The sequence below is a fragment of the Odocoileus virginianus genome, chromosome 2, assembly GCF_023699985.2.
Source record: "Odocoileus virginianus isolate 20LAN1187 ecotype Illinois chromosome 2, Ovbor_1.2, whole genome shotgun sequence".
Taxonomy (NCBI): Eukaryota; Metazoa; Chordata; class Mammalia; order Artiodactyla; family Cervidae; genus Odocoileus; species Odocoileus virginianus.
Genome location: NC_069675.1, coordinates 26,128,963 through 26,147,920, shown reverse-complemented (window position 1 = coordinate 26,147,920; position 18,958 = coordinate 26,128,963).

Sequence of the window (18,958 nt, the reverse complement as noted above, 5' to 3'; positions counted from 1 at the left end):
TTTCCCGACAAGGGATCAAACCCAGACTCCCTGAATTGAAAATGCAGACTCTAATCACCAGGGAAATCCCCTCACCCCAGAGTTTTTGACTCACTAAATTTTCATGGAGGGGCAGAGTTGAGGGGAGATTATCATTTTTAATAGGTTCCCAGGTGAAACGACCGCTGTAAAACAAACGTTTCAAACTTGGAATACACAGATACCCTCCTTCCCTCCCTGACAAGAGATTAATGGATAAGCTTCCAAGGAGTCTTTGACTTTGGCGGAAAAAAAATGACATCTTTATCTTCACTAACTTCTCATTGAGATTTCTACCTTTTCTTAAGTTACAAACATAAGCAGACAACCACAGCAGTACTAGCCATGATAACAGATACTTTCAAATCCCATCACAGTCTAACAAGTATCTTCCGTACATATCACTGCTTCAAAACTCCAATGGTTGTTAGTCCTGCTGGAAGATCTTATCACTTAATCGATTAATGCAGAAGTACATATATTACTATACCACTTCTTTAAAAAAACATTTTGATCACTGTATTTCAACATGATTGGTTTCCTTTGAGGTCCTCTGCATTTTTTTTTTTTTTTTAATGCATTGAAAATGTTAGTCAGGCTGCAGAGGAAGGAAGAGGGATGGGAAGCAGGAACTATAGCAAAAAAAAGCAGTTCAAATCTTGTTCTTAGGGTGTGCAATTCATTCTCAAGAAGAATTCAGTTTCCTTCCAGGGGAAAGTTTGAGAGGAGTGATGTCACCAGTTGGATGGGCAAGGAGAGGTGTGGATGAGGTGATGACCTAGAGGTAGACTTCAGACAAAATGGCCATCTATGCTGTTCACACTCTGGTTAGATTAGGCCTCTTAAAAACCTCACCAGCTCAGTTTGGAATAAGCAGTGGCAATATCAACAGTGATGTTGATATATCATCAAAAACATGATAAACTTCTATCAGGCACCAGATGGTTTATTAAGGACTAACGTGTGTGATACACTATTTGGGAGACTTGATGGAGGTAATAATTTTATGACAGAGAGGTCGTCCACTCAATAATTGGGGAGATGAAGCTGGTTTCTCTACTCCCAAATCCTGCATTTTCCAGCCATTTGAAGGAATGGGACTGAGGGTGTGTGTCTATGGAGGTGGCAGTTGAAACATTTGCCCATGTTGTAAAACCCTTCTTTATTCCCCCTCTAGGCTCACAGATCCTGTCACTGTGGTTCCCAGATCTAAACCCAGTGTTTTTCTTCATGTGGCATTGAGGGAAGAACCTGGGATCTGGGATCACTTAGACTTGAGCTCCACACTGATTCTGCCACTGTGAATTTGGGTGATTTATTTGACCTCCCTGAACCTGATTCTTCATCGGTAAAATGACTATAGTATCTACTTTGCATGGCTGTTGGCACCCCCTGGGTGCTTAGTAAACACCAGCCATCATGGCTGTTTACACCTACCCTTGTTCCAGTGGCCACACACCATCACCCTCTCCCTCCCTGTCAGTCTTCTTATTTCTGCCTGGCCACACCTCCTCCATCTTCTGCCCCCTTGCCCCAGTCTGCTTGCTCCTCCTAAATCTCCTTCCTTGCAACGCCCAATTCTGTACATTTATGAACAGCTCACTGGGTATCTTCAGCTTCTCCGAAGAGGGCCAGATTATGCCTCGTTTGAGGGGCCAGGCTTCCTGCCTGAACAGAGGACTCAGTGCCTCATCAGAGGAGGAGACAGTGTCATATAGAAATCTTCCCTAGAATAGTTCTTTCCATCATATTTTTCTTTAATTTTTAATTGGAATATAATTGCTTTACAGTTATGTTGACTCTTGCATGAATCAGTCATAAGTATACTTATAGCCCCTCCCTTGGAAGAACCCTCCCACTGCTTTCCCCATCCCACCCTTCTAGGTCATCACAGAGCACCCAGCTGAGTTCCCTGTGATATACGGCACCTTCCCACTAGCTAGCTATTTACACACGGTAGTTTATATGTGTCAGTGCTACTCCTCGATTCATCCCACCCTCTCCTCCCCCCGCTGTGTCTGCAAGTCCTTTTCTCTACATCCACATCTCTATTCCTGCCCTGCAAATAGGATCATCTGTACCATTTTTCTAGATTCCATATATATGCATTAATATACAACATTTGTTCCAACATGTTTCTTAGCCAAAGATTGTCCGGGACTTGCTTTGATTGTGTTTCTTCCCTTCTCCTGTGTGGGTGTTGAGACAGGTTTCCCAAACCTGTGGCTTTGAGAGCAGCCCCCAAAGCTCTGTGTCATCCCCTTGTCACCCCACCCGCTCTTTCTGGTTCCAGAGAAACACACTGAAGCTTTGTCTGAGAACTGGGAGGCCCTGGCAGCGTCAATTCCCTCAATGTCCCGCATTCCGATGTTTTAATCCTTTTATGCGCTCTGTGTCTTTAGGCAAGTCCCCTATCCTTTCTGGGCCTGGGATCGACACATCCTACGGAAGGAAGACACGGTCGCTCCGTTTTCCTGAGTGCTCTAGAGGGGTGATGGAAGGTTCACTTAAAGTTTAGAGAGGGTGAGGGATCTGTTGCTAGACCAAAGAGCCGCAGTGCTTTTCCATGGCCTCTTTCCTGCCTATCCATCCATCCTTGATACCTGCCTTAAAAGAAGCCGAGAATGTGACCCTTAGGCCCTCCATGTAGGAGAGAGAGACTTCAATCCTGGGTCTCCTGCATTGCAGGCTGATTCTTTACCATCTGAGCTACCAGGGAAGTCCCAGGTGAAAGTGTTAGTTACTAAGTCGTGTCCAATTCTTTGCAACCCCATGGACTGTAACCGCCAGGCTCCTCTGTCCAAGGAATTCTCTAGGCAAGAATACTGGAGTGGGTAGCCATTCCCTTCTTCAGGGGATCTTCCCAACCCAGGGATCGAATCCAAGTCTCCTGTATTGCAGGCACATTCTTTACCATCTGAGCCACCAGGGAAGTCTATAAACAAAAATTGTGTGCTAAATGCTTACCTGTTCAGGACTCTTGCGAAAACATTCCAGGTGCAGGGAAGCCACTGACTGACCCTTCCTGGAGTTGGGCAGCTGGACTGGGAGGTGGGTCTCACATTGGGCAGAGGGAGAGGGAGGGTCCGGGGTGACTCCACATATTGGGGGATGATGGACCACTAGCCAAACTGGGGCACTTAGGAGAAGAAGCAGACTTGCCACAAAGGACAACGCCCTTCCTGGTAAAGCAGGCAAGAACCTTCCCCCTTTTTACATAATCTGATTCTACAAAGGTAATGTTTTTATTATAAGAAATTTAGAAAATAATAAAAGTTTACAAGTTCACTACTCAAATAAAGTAGTTTTGCACTTTATTATTATCTTAGTATTTTTATGTACGTATATATTTTTAAACAACAAATGTTCTATATTAGTTTTACAATTGTTTTTGTTAAGCAATATGTTGTGATAACCTTTTTTCTGATTATGAAATTAATCTATATGTCAGAAAACTTGTGAAAATAAAATTTGTGAGTAATTACACTGCCCAAAGACCAAAAAAAATACATAATCCATGAGGATGTAGATGTGCCAGGTGTCAGAAGGAGTTAGAGCTAGGAAATTGTGACACAAGAGCTCCCGAACCCAGGGCCTCCCCGGTCATCCCCAAAGACAGAATGTGCCAGAGAGTAATAATAGACAAAGCAAAAATAATAGTTACAAGAATCATAATAACCATTATTTATTGAGCACCTACTAAGTGCTAAGAACTTGCTTGGTGTTTTGCTCCATTTACTATTAGTAGCAGACCCACAAGGTGGGTATCATCACTCTCATTTACAAAGAAGAAATTGCATCTCCAAGCAGATGGACCATGAACCCAAGCCCTACTGCGGACCCAGTGAGCACCCATGCAGGATCCCATGAAGACTCTAACTCCAGCTACTGGCCGAGGGAACAGCAGCCACCATGGTCTGAACAGCCCCTCTGCTGTCCCCTCCTAAATTGGCTCCTAGCTTCTTCAGTGGCTCCATCTGTAAGAACAAGGAAAAGCAGGATCATGAGCAACAATGAGAACGTCCCAACCTGGGAAACAAGGCAATCAGCCCATTGGGTCCAGACTATAGGTCCACATCCACCCCAGTGGGTCACCCACAATGTGGGTGAGTCGCCCACAAAGGGGGCAAGAAAGAGGCAGCCAGAAAGTCAGAAGGGGCATCTCTCCACCTGGAGATAGCCTGGCAACTCTGATTCTGGTTCAGCTTATTCAGATCCTTTTCTTTAAAAATTTTTTTATTTATTTGACTGTGTCTGGTCTTAGTCGCGGCATGTGGGATCTAGTTACCCAACCAGGGATTGAACCTCAGCCCCCTGCACTGAGAGTTCAGAGTCTTAGCCAGTAGACCACCAGGGAAGTCCCCAGACCCTCTTCTTACTTTATTGGGGAATTATATATCCTTGCCAGGACCCTGACCCATTACTGAGTGGGGTACAGAGGAGTTGAAGAGATAGGAACCAGACAGGAGCCTCAATATCCCCCACTTTCTGCTCTTTCTCCTGTTAACTTGATGGGTACAATAGCCAAGCCCCAACCAAATGTGGACATCTCCCCCAACTCCACACCCAGTAAGGAATCTTCCAGTGTGTGTGTGCACACATGCGCGTATGTGTGTATTACCGCTAACATTTCCTGAGCTCCTCTGGCTCCAGCTCAGAGACAAGTGCCAGATATGCTGAAAACGGAGCTGAAAGCCAGGTAACAATCTAGGCAGCTGACTCCACAATCCCTGAAGGCCAGGCTGAGAGGCTGGATTCCCATGGGGTCTGGGAGACAGGCTAGACCAGCCCTGGGGGGCTGCTCCAGCCCACGCCAGGTAGGGTCCCGCCAACAGCCAGTAGCTTCTCCCTGAAGCAGTGCAGTTCCCCCTTCCCACACTCCCATCTCAGAGAGTCCCGTAGGTTTTCTGAGGATATAAGGACCACCTTCCCTCTCCCCCTTCACTTTCTGTTTTAGGGAAATAGAGGAGCTGCCGCTACTTTTATTCAAAAAGTGAGATCGCAGTGGCTTGTGCTTACCCCAAACTCCCGTCAGGAGTCTTAGAACTTTAACTTCACACAGATCTCAGTTTTCCCATCTAAGAAGTGGGCCTAATAGACTAAATAGGATAATACATGTACAAAGCTGATCACAGAGCCTGGTCAACAACTGTTGGCAGTCAACAGCAGCTGGCACCTTCCCCTCCCTCCCCCACGCCCTGCTCTCAGCACTGCTTTCACTCTCAAGACCAAGAGTGGAACAGGGCCAACCAGATCCCTGTGGCTGTTGCTGGACTGAAGTCCTAAGTCAGGTCTGGGCATGGAGTTCTAGAATTAACATTAAAAAAAAAAAAAAAAAAAACCAGGATGTTCTGTGCCTGCAATGCAGGAGACTCTGGTTTGAAAGGATCCCCTGGAGGAGGGCGTGGCAACCCACTCCAGTATTCTTGGGTGGAGAATCCCATGGATAGAGGAGCCTTGCGGGCTACAGTCCATAGGGTCCCAGAGAGTCAGGCATGACTGAGCAACTAACACTTTCACATGCACCCTCAGGGCAACTGGGTACCGGCCTGTAACATGCAACAGGGTGCTGCGCTTGGAAAAAGGAGCTGACAGTCCCAAAGAGCTCCAAGGAGTAGATAATGAACCCATAATGGAAGCAACAGGGAGAGAGGCATTGACGGGAAGGAAGAGCTCTTCAGAGGGGAGTCCAGAGATGCTGAGGGCTGGCTTCAGTGGTGATGGTGTATCTTAGGCACTGGAGCTATTCAGGCAGAGGAAGGTGAGATCAAGAGAACTGGGGGGTGAAAGAGGGGATGGAATAAGTTACCTTATTCCATCCCCTAGTCTGGAATTTCTGGGTCTGTCAAAATAAGAGGCACAAGTTGAGAAGAACTCTTCACTGCAAACCTCTCTTCTGCCCAGAGCTAATGTCTGAAATTCCTTCACTGCAGATCCATTGCTTTGGGTTAAGATGTCCCTTGCAAAATGCCAGACTCTCTAGTTGGTATCACATGCTGATTAATCAAAGCCCTTATGAAGCTTCTGAAGGCAGAAGGTAGGAACATGAGGATGATGGACATTGGCATTACATCAACACATTTGGGGGAGTCAAAAAGTCCTACTGTGTTTTTAAAGAAAACCAAGTATAAGCTCAGTACTGGAATGATAAATACATTGGATGCTTGGATTTTTTTACTTTAATCATTTTTATTGATGTATTCTTATTTAGTTAAAAATAAGACATGTTAAATATGTCTTCTTACTGTTCTATAAATACATGTATCTGATTTTATATATACGAAGTGATAAATATGATGATAAAATACCAAGGCAGTTATAAAAATGACAGCCCAACCTCAAGCATAGTATCTACCAGTCCAATCTAGAAAAAAATCCCAATACAATACATAAAAGTGCCACATATGAAAACAGGCAGCTTGTGTATCTATTCCAATACTGGGCTTATACTTGATAGGCTTTAAATACACAGTAGGTTTTTTTAATTCGCTAAAAAGAGTTATGTGTGTGTGTGTGTGTGTGTGTGTGTGTGTGTGTGTTCTTAGTCATGTCTGACTCTTTGTGACCCCATGGACTGTAGCCCACCAGGCTCTTCTTTTCCGTGGAATTTTCCAGGCAACAATACTAAAGTGGGTTGTCATTTCCTACTCCGGGGGATCTTTCTGACCCAGGGATTGAACCCACATCTCTTGCATTGGCAGGTGAATTCTTTACCACTGCACCACCTGAGAAGCCCTTGACAAGATGCAAAGCAGTGCAAGTTGTACCATCATTGAAGAGGTTCCTGCCCTGCCATGGGAGAATTCCCCATTTTACAGGAACGTAGTGTATGTTACAGGGGCAGAGGGAGGGGCCCTTCGGGAAGCATGTAAAATACACACTCTGGTCGCAAACAGATACTTGTCCACAAGTTCATAGCAGTATTATTCACAATAACAAAAAGGTGCAAATAACCCAAGTGTCCATCAGTGGATGAAGGTATCAACAGAATGTGATACTTGCATACAATGAATACAACGCACACAAGGAATGTTGGAATTCAGCCTTAACAAGGAATGAAATTCTGATACATGTTACAACATGGATGACCTTGAAAACATGTGAAATAAGCCCATCACAAAAGGCCAAACACCATGTGATTCCACTTTGCAGAGGTGCCTATAGTATTCAAATTCACAGAGCTACAAAGTGAATCATGGTTGCCAAGGAATGGGCAAAGAGAGGAATGGGGAGTCAGTGCTTCATGGATATAGGGGTTCAGTTGAGGGTGATGACAAAGCTCTGGAGATGGATGGTGGTGATGACTGCACAGCATTGTGAATGTACTCAATGTCGCTGAACTGTGCACCGAAAAATGATTCAAATGGAGAAGCTTATGTTACATATATTTTACCACAATAAAAAATACACACTCTGAAGCTTGGGGTTCAGACAGGCTCAGTGAGAAAGGCTATGGACTCCGGGCTACTGCCCCCACAGTGGCTGGGCTGGTGGTTGGGACCCAGGTTTTAAGTTGATGGGGAAAGAGTAGAGGGGCTTAGCAGAACCTAGTGAGGGGTTCTAGGACAAGCACTTGTGGATGAGGGTTCAGAGTGCCAGGGGCTATGAGGAAACTCACAGAAGCCCCACTCAGTATGTGCACAGACGCCTGGGATGATATGAACCTGGCTGGAGTGATGGCTGAATGGAAAAGAAAGTTGATAGGTGTCTGAGGGGACAGCAGGGGCCACTGGAGGAGTGGTGGGAGGTTTACTGAGGACAACAATCCTGAAAGTCTCCCCTCATTAGGAAGAGTGATATCCTGTGGCCAGTGGGTGCTCCAGAATTCCGTGGAGGGAGGAGCTTAGAGCAAGCACTCTCTCTGTCCCTTGAGCAAAGGATTATTTAGTGCTTCACCGTCCCGGATGGAGCTGCAGGCTTTGAACCATGACCCACGGGAAAAACAGCACAGTTTCTGCTTCAGCCAGTACAAAAATAATAGAACTGTCTAGAAAAACTGGAGATGGAGTGGGCTACCTTCAGAGGTGGTGAGTTCCCCATCACCTCTCCTAAGATAAGCTGCCCTCTGCAGATTCACAGCAGAGGACCCTGAGCTTCTTGGTTAGGAGAGGGGGCCAGAGATCTGCAAAAGAGGAGGTATTGTCTGAGAGAGTGGCTGCGGCTTTTTCAAGAGGAAGCCACTAATCCTCACAGGGAGCCTTTCTGGCCCAGGGCACTAGATAATCCCAAACTGCCATTCTGGGGTTTCTTTCATCCTAGTGCCTGGCGCGAGGGGCAGGGCGGCATAGCCATTCCCGACACTTCCTGGCAACAGTGCCGGGAGGGGGCAGACAGTCTGGCTCCCCATGCCTTTGCCCTAAATGCTGGGCTGGGAGGAGACTGGCAGCAGGATGGCAAAGAGAGAGAAAGAGGAAATGTCACCCTCACTCTCCCAAAGGATTGCTTCAGAACCTAGGAGTTGGTGGCCCTGGGCTGGCCTGTGGAGAAAGGGGAAGGACTGGGCTCCTGGGAGTGGGAAGGTACAGGGGTGCAGCCCATTTCATAGGCAGGTAGGTCCTGGGTGGGATGAAATGACAGTTTTTGCTTCCAGTGGCTTCCAACCTCTGGAAAGAGAGATGGACTCTACAGAGAGAGCTGCCTTGTTAGGAGTTTCTGGAGAGGTCAACACTTGCCCAAAGACTTAGGTGATGCTCCAAGGTGGGATTTAAGGAGGGGATGGCAGGTTAGGCAAGGGAATCTTTGGAGGCAGAGGGAATTTTCTAGCACTTTTCCAACTCATTCCTCTGCCTGTCCTAACTGAGAGTCCATCTGGCCTTCAGAACAAACCTTAAACTGCCAGTCAGCACTTCCCAGGCTGACTTAAGGGTCCCTAATGGAAACCTGCATCAAAATCACCTCCAAAATGTATAAAATACTAACACTTATCTGTCAAAATTCCTTGTCTTTGAGGCTCATCTCTATTAAAAATATAGGTTCCCATAGCAAAGGGCTTTCCACGTGGCATTAGTAGTAAAGGATCCGCCTGCCAATGCAGGACACACAAGAGATGTGAGTTCAATCCTTGGGTCGGGAAGATCCCCTGAGTAGGAAATGGCACCCCACTCCAGTATTTTTTCCTGGAAAAATTCCATGGACAGAGGAGTCTGGCAGGCTACGGTGCATGGGGTCACAGGGTCGGACACAACTGAGTGACTGAGCACGGCACAGCACGTGGAGACCCTGGAACCAGAACCACCGTCGCTGTGGAATGCTTGCTCTGCAGGGGGCACCAAGGGGGCCTATGTGCACCCAGGTTCACAGGCATCCCATGGAGCCATTTACTGCTCCGTGCTAGCTCCCGAGGACAGGAACATGGGAGAGTCAGAGCACACAGCCAGCAGACTGATGACTTCTCCAATTCTCTGGGTCCTGGTCACCCCATGAGCCACTACTCCAGAGCCCAGCATACAACCACACATCAGCCAGGCTCCAGGGACAGCCTCAGTGGGGGATTAGTGACTCTCCAGAGATCCCCCCTCTCCTTCCTCACCCAGAACCTTCGCCCTGCATTACTGCACCAACTCCTCCAAGCCTGTACCGGCCTGGGCATCTGGGGTTGGGTCACTTTGCAAGCTGATGAGTGTTCAGAAAACCCCGCAGGAGCTGTTTTCTCCCAGAGACAGGCAGACATCTGGGGGTGGACAGGTGTGGCTCATTCATGCTTCTGTGGCCTTGTTTGCTTCCAGCAGCTTCCAACCTTTGGAAAGAGGAATGGACTGACCCCCAGGTCAGAGGTGAAGGTCAAAGGGAGTTCATTTTGAGAGCCCCAGCGCAATAAGGATTGTGTCCTGAGTGCATATTCCCTGCAGTGGGGAATGACAGGGAGTTGGAGTGGATCAAAGTGCTCCTATTCCTAAACCTTCAGCCCTTTTCTCAGGGCTGATTAGATCTACTAAGAGCTTAAACATTGTCACAGATGCTAGACTCTGTGACCCTGGTGCCTATAGAAAAAATGGTCTGAGGATATTAGTGATGGATGCTGCCTGCTAAGGCGGCAGCCATATAACTTGATTCTCAAGATGCCCGCAACCCTGAGTAACCTTCTGATCTCTGAATAACTCAGATCTTAACTCATGCTATATTCCAACTCAGGCTCACATAGGTTGTCGGCAGCCAATGCACTGACTGATTCCCTCTGCCTTCTTTTATGAGTTCTTCTTAAGCATTCTGCCTGGTGCCTTAATAGTGCATGCTGGGTGGACCCCTCGTAGACCAAGGCCCACCATGACCCTGTTATGGGCTTGCTTCGCACATCTTCCAAAGGGCACTCTTTTCTTGCCCCCTTACCAGCCCCATCTCCTATGATCAAGGGAGGGTAAGAGGCTAGGTCTTTTCAACATTTTAACATTAATCATAGGTCTTAACAGACGGTGAGGATAAAGAGCACTCTTTCCTGATAGAAGTAAACACAGTGTATTTTAAAATTTACAAATAGGTCCTCATGTTTACACTGCTTGGGCAGCCTCTCCAAATTCCTGCAGGGCTGAGCATTTGTCACCGCCCCACCGGGCTCACCCAGGCACAAATGCCTGCGGAGAATTTTCTTCTCCAGGATGTCAGCAATGGCCTTGAACAGTGGCTATCGGATCTCAGAGGTGACTGTTGGTGATGTCATTTAGCACTTGCTCATTTGGTTCAAATGCTCCTAGCTATTTTTCCTCCTCTGTCCCCTGCCCTGACCAAGGAAGAGGACCCATTTTTGAAGACTTTGAAAACCACTTTTCCTCCATCTGGCTGGGGATGTGAGTGGTCTTGTCTGCCAGCAGAGGGATGGATGAAATCAGTGGGTCTTTGGCTCTCATAGCTCGTGATCTCTCGTGATAGCCATGGGCCTTCATCCTCAGCTGCTGCTGCCACAATGTAAGACGCTTCTCCCAAGTTACCACCAGCCTGACCACCAGCATGGGAGCCAGGGGGAATTAAACCCCAAGACAAAAGTATATACCGAAAGCCCTAAGGTATGAGTCCAGTCCACAGTGCCCTTCTCAGCAGAGTGAGTCCTGGGGGCTTCAGGCTCTGACCCCATCTCTTGCCACATGCCCTTCACCACCCCACCATCCCTACATCTGTGTGTAAGTAATTCTTCATCACCCAGTCATGTCTGACTCTCTGCAATCCCATGGACTATAGACTGCCAGGCTCCTCTGTCTGTGGATTCTCCAGGCAAGAATACTGGAGTGGATAGACATTCCCTTCTCCAGGGGATCTTCCCAACCCAGCGATCGAACCTGGGTCTCCCACATGGTGGGCAGCAGACCCTTTACCATCTGACCCCACAGGGAAGCCCTGTAGATGAGTCCAATTAAACAGAACGGCCTCAAAGAGAAGAAACTGCAAAAAGATAAGTCTGAGGGAAGCTGGGAGGAAGCAGTCTCTCATTCTGCTTTAGGGCTAGGGACAAAAAGAATGGGGAATCCGTATTCCCTGAATCCTGTGACTCTCTCGGGGCCCCTGCTAGTGGGTCTGCTCCATGCGCCTTGTCTTGAGGGGATCACTAAATCACCTGAGATGTCCAATCTCAGGGACCATGACAGCTATCCCTGGTCTCCACACCCTAGAAACCTCTCAAATCCTTTGAGACAACAGGACATCAATATTTCTCAAGATACTTTCCTGCCAGTAAGTTCTGTTTTATTCCAGGGGAAATGGGAGTATACTAAAAAGGCTTTATTTGTGTCCACCTGTTTATGCTGTGCATTCCTTTTTCAGGTCTAACCACCCATCCGTGGGTCTGGCTGCAGGAGGGCATTCAGCAGGCACCAAGCCAGGCCAACTCAAGGGACAGAAATATCATCCCCTGATACCACAGGGGAGCAGGAGACACTGGACCCTGCTTTTCTCTCTGAATCGATGGGTGAGGCACATTGTAACAAACGGAGGGCACACTCTCGGATTCTTCGTTCTCCCAACAAACCTAACATCAAGCTCCTTAAACTTTGCCCACAAGCTATGAACAGAGGACCAAGGGGAAAGGGAGGTGAAGGAGAAACTGAGGCAGGGGCAGAAGCCGGACTGGTGGGTATCACTGCTTCCGAGGCAGCTGGGGAGGAGGTATTCCATTTCCTGAGCTGTGCTTGTCCCATTTCAGCTTGAGCAGATGGAAATATAGTTCAATGTTTCAACATCATTTGCCTTTCTCGTGCTAAAATATTGATAAGTGCTGCCCAGGCAGATGCCCCTGCGGTTCCGAGCAGTAACTGGAGCATGATGTGTACTGAAGTGAGACACGGCAAAGCCTTTAACGAGTGTTTAAAATTCCTGGAATAATGCTCAAAGCTGGCTTAGCTCACTCGGCTCCTGAAAACCTCCCCCCCTGGGCCGCCTCCTAAGCGGCAGGAGGGGTGTGAGCTCGGCCGGGACCCCCTGCTGGTGGCGATTAGTGCGGCAGCTGCTCGTCTCCAGGATGGGGAACAAAGCAGGAGGTGCCTGCATCTGCCGCTGAGCCGGCGGGGAGGGCCGGGGTGAGGGTTCTCCCGCCTGCAGGGGCCTGGCATGGGGAACTCCAGAAAGAGGGGGCCCTGGACAGGGCTCTCAAGGAAGACAGGTGAGGGGAGGGCCAGAAAAGGGGAAGAGAGAGAGGAAGAGGGGGGTACGTGGGAAGAGAGGAAGAAGGGCTGGGAAGAAGGGTTTTGCCAGGATCAGCGAGTCTCCAGGCCCTGAAAGGAGAATCCAACACTGCCTCTAAGAGAGGAGACGAGAAATCCTGATGAGTGGCACCCCTGTCCTAAGACACTCATCTTCAGATTTCATTCATGACAAAGGGCCCCCAGATTGAGGGTGTAAAAGAAACCCACAGGAGCACCTGGGATGTCACCCCAAGACTCAGAACAGTGCTGGTGGCTGAGGTTCATATCTCCGTGGATCTCTGTCCCCACGTGGAGGTCGGATGGTCTAATTGTAGAGATCCCTGCCAAGTTAAGGTCCTCAATATTTTAAGTTTTAGGGTTTCAGAGTCTTGATTTAAATTAAAAAAACAAAGAATCTCCTTTGAGATCTTTGTGAGATTGTTCAGCAGAATGTTCTCCAAGGAGACTACTTGAATCTGATCTGGGGAGAAAATGTCTGCGTTTTTCAGGAGTGACCCCATTAAAGTGCCACCCACATAGGAGAAAGCAAGGCTGTGTCCCAGCAAGCTGGGGAGTGCCCCCAAGGAGAAATTCTGGGCTGGTGGTTTAATAGGACTTAAAGCAGTGTAACTTGATGCCCCTGGCCGATGACTCGCAGAAATTATTATTGTCGATTGAATAACATCTGCAACTGGGGAGACAGAATAAGAGATCTACAATGAGTTGGGAAACAGGGTCTAATGATTATGCTTTTCCTCTGCCTTCAAGGAAGTCAAACTCAGTGAAGTCATGTAACTATAACTATTCTATTTTCTGAGATAAAAATTAAAGGGGGACATGATCTGACACACAAGAGGACATTTATGGGCACAAACCAGACGGAGTCTGAAACTGAAAGGGAAGGGACAAGAAAGTCTAAGACAGACAGCTATCACAAATACCGGAGGTGGACTGAGTGGCTCCAGGACCCACCAGGGAAGCTGTGTTGGAAAAAACTTAATAGAGGAGGAATTGTCTGTACCCAAGACTCACCATGCACTCCGGAGAGGCTGGCAGCAGTCCCATCTTGTTCTCCATCCCGAAGCCATCCAGCTGATTGAGGAACACCTCACCTGGTGACACGATGATACCTCCCTGCACCCACACCTTCTGCTACAGGCACCTTCCCACACTCCTGTGTTGTTTCAGCTGCTGGCCCCAGTCCAGCCATCCTCCAACCACAAGCATCCCCCAAAAGGTGTGCCCGTCACCCAGATCAACATCTACAAGGACCGTTGCTGAGACCAGCACTGTAGCTCTGGGCTGAGGCCCTGGCCATGGGTCTGTCCCTCTGGCAATGTGGCTCTGTCTCCATGGCCAGAGGTCTGTCCCCTCTGTGGAGCGGAGTATGGCTGTGGCCAAGGTGATGATCTGACTGATGCTGACCACCCTCTCCAGGAGCTTATCTTCAGAAACTAAGGAGCCCTACCTGCAGGCACTCAGCCTGGGCACTGTGGAGGGGGAAGGCCAGCATCTGTGAGCAGACAAACAGGAAGGAAAGTCCCAGGTGGCCAGAGTGAAAGGAACAATAGCAAGGGCAGAGGCCAGACAACAGTAGTAGTCATCCTTTCTAAATTTTGTAAAATCTACTCTGATCATTACAATCCCGGCAGGTGTTATTCGTGCCAATTTATACAGAAGAAAGCCAAGAGCTCAGATCAGTGAAATGACATGACTAAGCTTACAGGCCTGATTTTCCCTACACAATATCACCTCCTTGAGGAACTAGAAACCCAGGGAGACATTTTTTGTGGAAATCTCCCAGGGTTCTTAGTAAATGAGTGTTGGGGGGACCTAAGCCTCTTCAGTCCTAAGAAGTCCCCAGGTGATCCCAATGCTGCTGGAATCTCCCCCAACACATATGCATGCACGCACGCACACGTGCACACATGCATGCATGCAAACTGTGAGTGGCAAGGTCCTACAGCCTTTTTTCCCCATCTCCTTGCTCACAAGCGTCACCTAGAGATTCTGACTCAATAAGGACTCAGGATGCTGACTGTCTGACAAGAGCCTCAAGCACGCTCACTGTGCCACTTCTGACTTCTACAGTTCAGCATCTTTCTGAAAAGGGTGTTTGCACAGGGGCTCCAAACCCAAGGGAACCAGGGATATATTTATCCTTTCCCTCAAATCAAATTAAATACATTAGAATGGTGACTTGAGCTTGTGGCACGTGTGTGGGAACCTTTCACGGAGAGATATTGACCCACAAAAACTACTGGTTCCAATTCTAGGTTCATTTGCTGGGAATGGGCTTGCTAAGTATGCAGGCACATTGTGGTTTTTACCCAAATGCACACCAAACACAAGGAGTTCTTCATTTTCTTGTTTCCCTTCATGAAATCCATGACTTCACCAGGTATTCTGGGGGCACTCATTTACCGTGCAAAGCTTGCTCACCCCACACATCCACGTGGAAAAAATGGGGATGTCAATTTGAGCGCATATGTTTTTCCTATTTTTACAATAAGGCAAACAGGCATGAAGATTTGAGTTTAAATGGATGACTTTGAAATTCAATGAATAAACTAGACAGGAAAAGACAAGAAGATTCTAAAATTGGTCAAAACAAGATGGGTAGATTTAGAAGCAGATAAGAGCTGAGTACCACTGTCCAAACTAGCCAGATACGCTCAGACAAGGATATTCTAAGTCTCAGTTCCAGGTACTTGAGTGTGACATCATCTCCAAGGCCCCCTCTCCCCCTCCCCCTTCCCCACCCCCACATGACTTTGTTTACCAAGACTTCCGGGGTGCCCCGCCCCTTTCTCTTGCTCTGTCCTGTTAGCACCTCCTCCTTCAAGCTCCCTGGTTGCTTCCCTTACATCTGATCATAGAGAATCCTCCTGTTGGTCCAGGTTATCCCACCTGCTCAGGCTGTCCTCACCTCCACTCCTTTTTTAGGGATCTCTCTGACTCTCTGAAGAACAGGGCTTCCCAGGTGGCGCTAGTGGTATAGAACCCACCTGCCAATTCAGGAGACAGATGGGGAGGCTCAATCCCTGAGGCATGGCAACCCACACCAGTATTCCTGCCTGTAGAATCCCATGGATGGGGGAGCCTGGCGGGCTACAGTCCATAGCGTCACAAACAGTCAGACATGACTGAAGGGACCTAGCATGCACTTACGCACTCACCGACTCAGTATGTCCTAACTGGATCACCTGTTGATTTCTAGAAGCATATTCCATGGCAGCCTGGAATACCTGGCTTCCTTGTCTATGGCCATGAGCTGGTATTTATCACTCACTCACTCATCACTTCAACAAATATGTACCAGGCTTTGGGTTGGTGCTGTGAGCAATACAAAGGTGTGTTCAATACATCCCTGTCCCACTCTAGTCAGACACTGAGCCATACACCCAAGGCACTGCCAGGCCAGGTAGAGTGTGTCTTGGGCTCTCTGGTGACCAAGGTATCTCAGTGAAGACAGTGCCTATCTGGTATGCGTTGCACCATAAACTTCCCCCACAGCCTCAGTGAGTCCCTCCTCCTGCTCTGAAAACCCCAGCTCCCCTCTGGATCACCTGCAGAGTTCCTGTTGCCTCTGCTTCTGGACAGGCCAGGATGACTCAGGTCCCCCTGAGTCACTCTTCTCAGCTCAGGTGACCATTCCCCACCTGTCTCTAAGCGGTGCTCCCATGACTCAGGTGCCCAGATGGTCCACAAAAGTGCACTTCCAGACTCCTATCACTCCAAATCTTTAGTGTTATAGTAATTTACACAAACAACACATTCACAGTTGGGGGGTGGGAGGGGTGCTCTGTCATCATGCTGACCCTTTGTTGCCTATGGACTCTCAAGGAAAAGAGCTCCAAGGGATTATCTTCAAGCCAGGCCTTCCTGGAGACAACCTCTTCCAGAGCACAGGATCCTAGCCATATTCTCACAAGCAATGCTACCTCCCCCATTAGGCTCAGAAGAAGGAAGAGAGGAAAGCTGATGATGAAACTCCTTAACTGCTTGAGCTGATGATGAAACTCCTTACCTGCTTGCAAAGCGACTTTGGGCGATGGAGAAAACTAGCCAGGATCCTACAGTTCCCTCAGCCTTCAACTTCCTCAACTGCAAAATAAGGATAAAGATACTAACCACCCACTATGCTGGGAGGATTAAAAGAAATAAAATGGTAAGAAAACCCAAGACACTACCTGATGCCCAGGAAGCCTTCAATCAATGTTCCTTTTCCTCCTTCCTTTGGCGGTGCTGACCCTCGTGTAAAAGTTTAAAGCTTGAGGCACTGATCTGTGGCTTGATGGTAGAGATGGACTTTTCCCAGAGGCACCCAGGTGTGAGATTAGTGAGTCCCTGGCTGTCCCCATCTTGACCTGGGAGGTGGAGTCCAGGGTGTCCTTGGGTCTGGGAAAGGGTGAAGTCTGGCATCAAGGGGAAAGTCCAACTCGAGGAGAGAATGGCCATGAAAAATGAGAGTTATGAATTTCCCTGGTGGTCCACTGATTAAGAATCTGCCAGCTGGTGCAGGGGACACAGGTTCTATCCCTTCCTAGTCCAGGAAGATTCCATATGCTACAGAACAACTTAACCCATGCGCTACAACTACTGAAGCCCGTCCCATACTCTAGAGCCCATGCTCCACAACAAAAGAAGTTACTGCCCATGAGAAGCCCAGTCATCACAACTAGAGAGTAGTCCCTGCTTGCTGCAACTAGAGAAAGTCCACACAGTGCAACAAAGACCCTAGCACAGTCAAAAATACTTTTTTTTTTTTTAATGAGAGCTGGCCTTGGCAAGGGGTCAGCCTAGCTGTTGATTCAGAGATCTAATCTCTGCAGAATTGCAGACTTCCTTGAAAGGGATCTTTTTGCTTTTTCAACCATGAAGCTTCTTGAATCAAGTCCCTTCTTTCCCGTGAAGGTGAAGATTGCCATCTGCCCCTTGACTGTACAGTAAAAAGAAGAGGGCGCAGGCATGGGGAGCAGGAGCAGGGAAACCCACAGGGATGGAGGACGCAACCCAGCTGCCCGCTCCCTCCTTCCAGGCAGCCCCGCCACGAGCCTTCCTGACACCCAGGTGGGAGTCTGCTGTCACCACCACCCCTCTGGCCCCAAATACCCGCAGATGCCCTCACCTCCAGTCCTGGGTGGCAGTGAGCCCCGTTTCCTCTTTTCATCCAGGGTGAGGACAGAATTGCTCTCAACAAATACACCGAAGAGTAACAGGGTGTGCAGGGTGTGTGTTGGGGGAGGGGGGGAAAACTCCTGCAGCCCAGTACACTCAGCTTGGATGACCCTTCCTTCTGTGGCTAAAACACAGTCACTGGCAGGTCCTCCCCCTCTACCCCAATCCTCCCCTGGCAAGGGGCTAAAATCCCCTTTCAGCAACTGACAAATAGATAAGCAAAATGTGGCATATCCATATCATGGAGAATCTTTCAGCCCTAAAAAAGAACGAAGTAGGGTACAGGCTGAGCTCCCCTGGTGGCTCAGCTGGTAAAGAATCTGCCTGCAGTGCGGGAGACCTGGGTTCGATCTCTGGGTTGGGAAGGTCCCTTGGAGGAGGGCATGGCAACCCACTCCAGTATCCTTGTCTGGAGAATCCCCATGGAGAGAAGAGCCTGGCAGGCTACAGTCCATGGGGTCACAGTCAGACATGACTGAGCGTCTAAGCACAGCAAAGGGTACAGGCTAGAAATGAATGGAGATTGCAAACATTTTAAGTAAAATAGTGTGACACAAAAAGGTATGTTTAGGTAAAACGGTAAGACACAAAAAGTATGGTTGTATTTATACAAAATGTCCAGAACAGGTGCATCCAGAAAAACAGAGAGTAGACTGGAGGCAGCCAGAGTTTGGGGGTAAAGAGGGGAGGCCGGGGAGTGACAGCCATGGGGCTTATTTTGGAGGATGATGAAGATGTTCCAAAACTAGACAGTGGTGATGGCTGCACAGTACCGTGAGGGTACTGAATGCCATTGAATTGTAGGCTTAAAAACGACTACAGTAAGCAATCTTATTGTGTATTTTACCACAATTAAAAAGCTTTTCAGGCTTTGAGTATTTCCTCCTCCACTTCCATCTTTCTAACCCCATTTGGGAAAAACCGTTCCAGAGCTCACTTGAATGAAAAAAGCAATTTTACATTTCTGTCGTTGTTGTTGTTTTTAAGGAGATAGTGTGCACTGGTTAAAACTCACCAAGGAAGAGAAAGGGGCAGGGAGGGATAAATTAGTAGTTTGGGATTAATAGATACAACCTACTGTATATAAAATAGATAAACAACAAGGACCTACTGTATAACACAGGAAACTATACCCAATATCTTGTAATAACCTA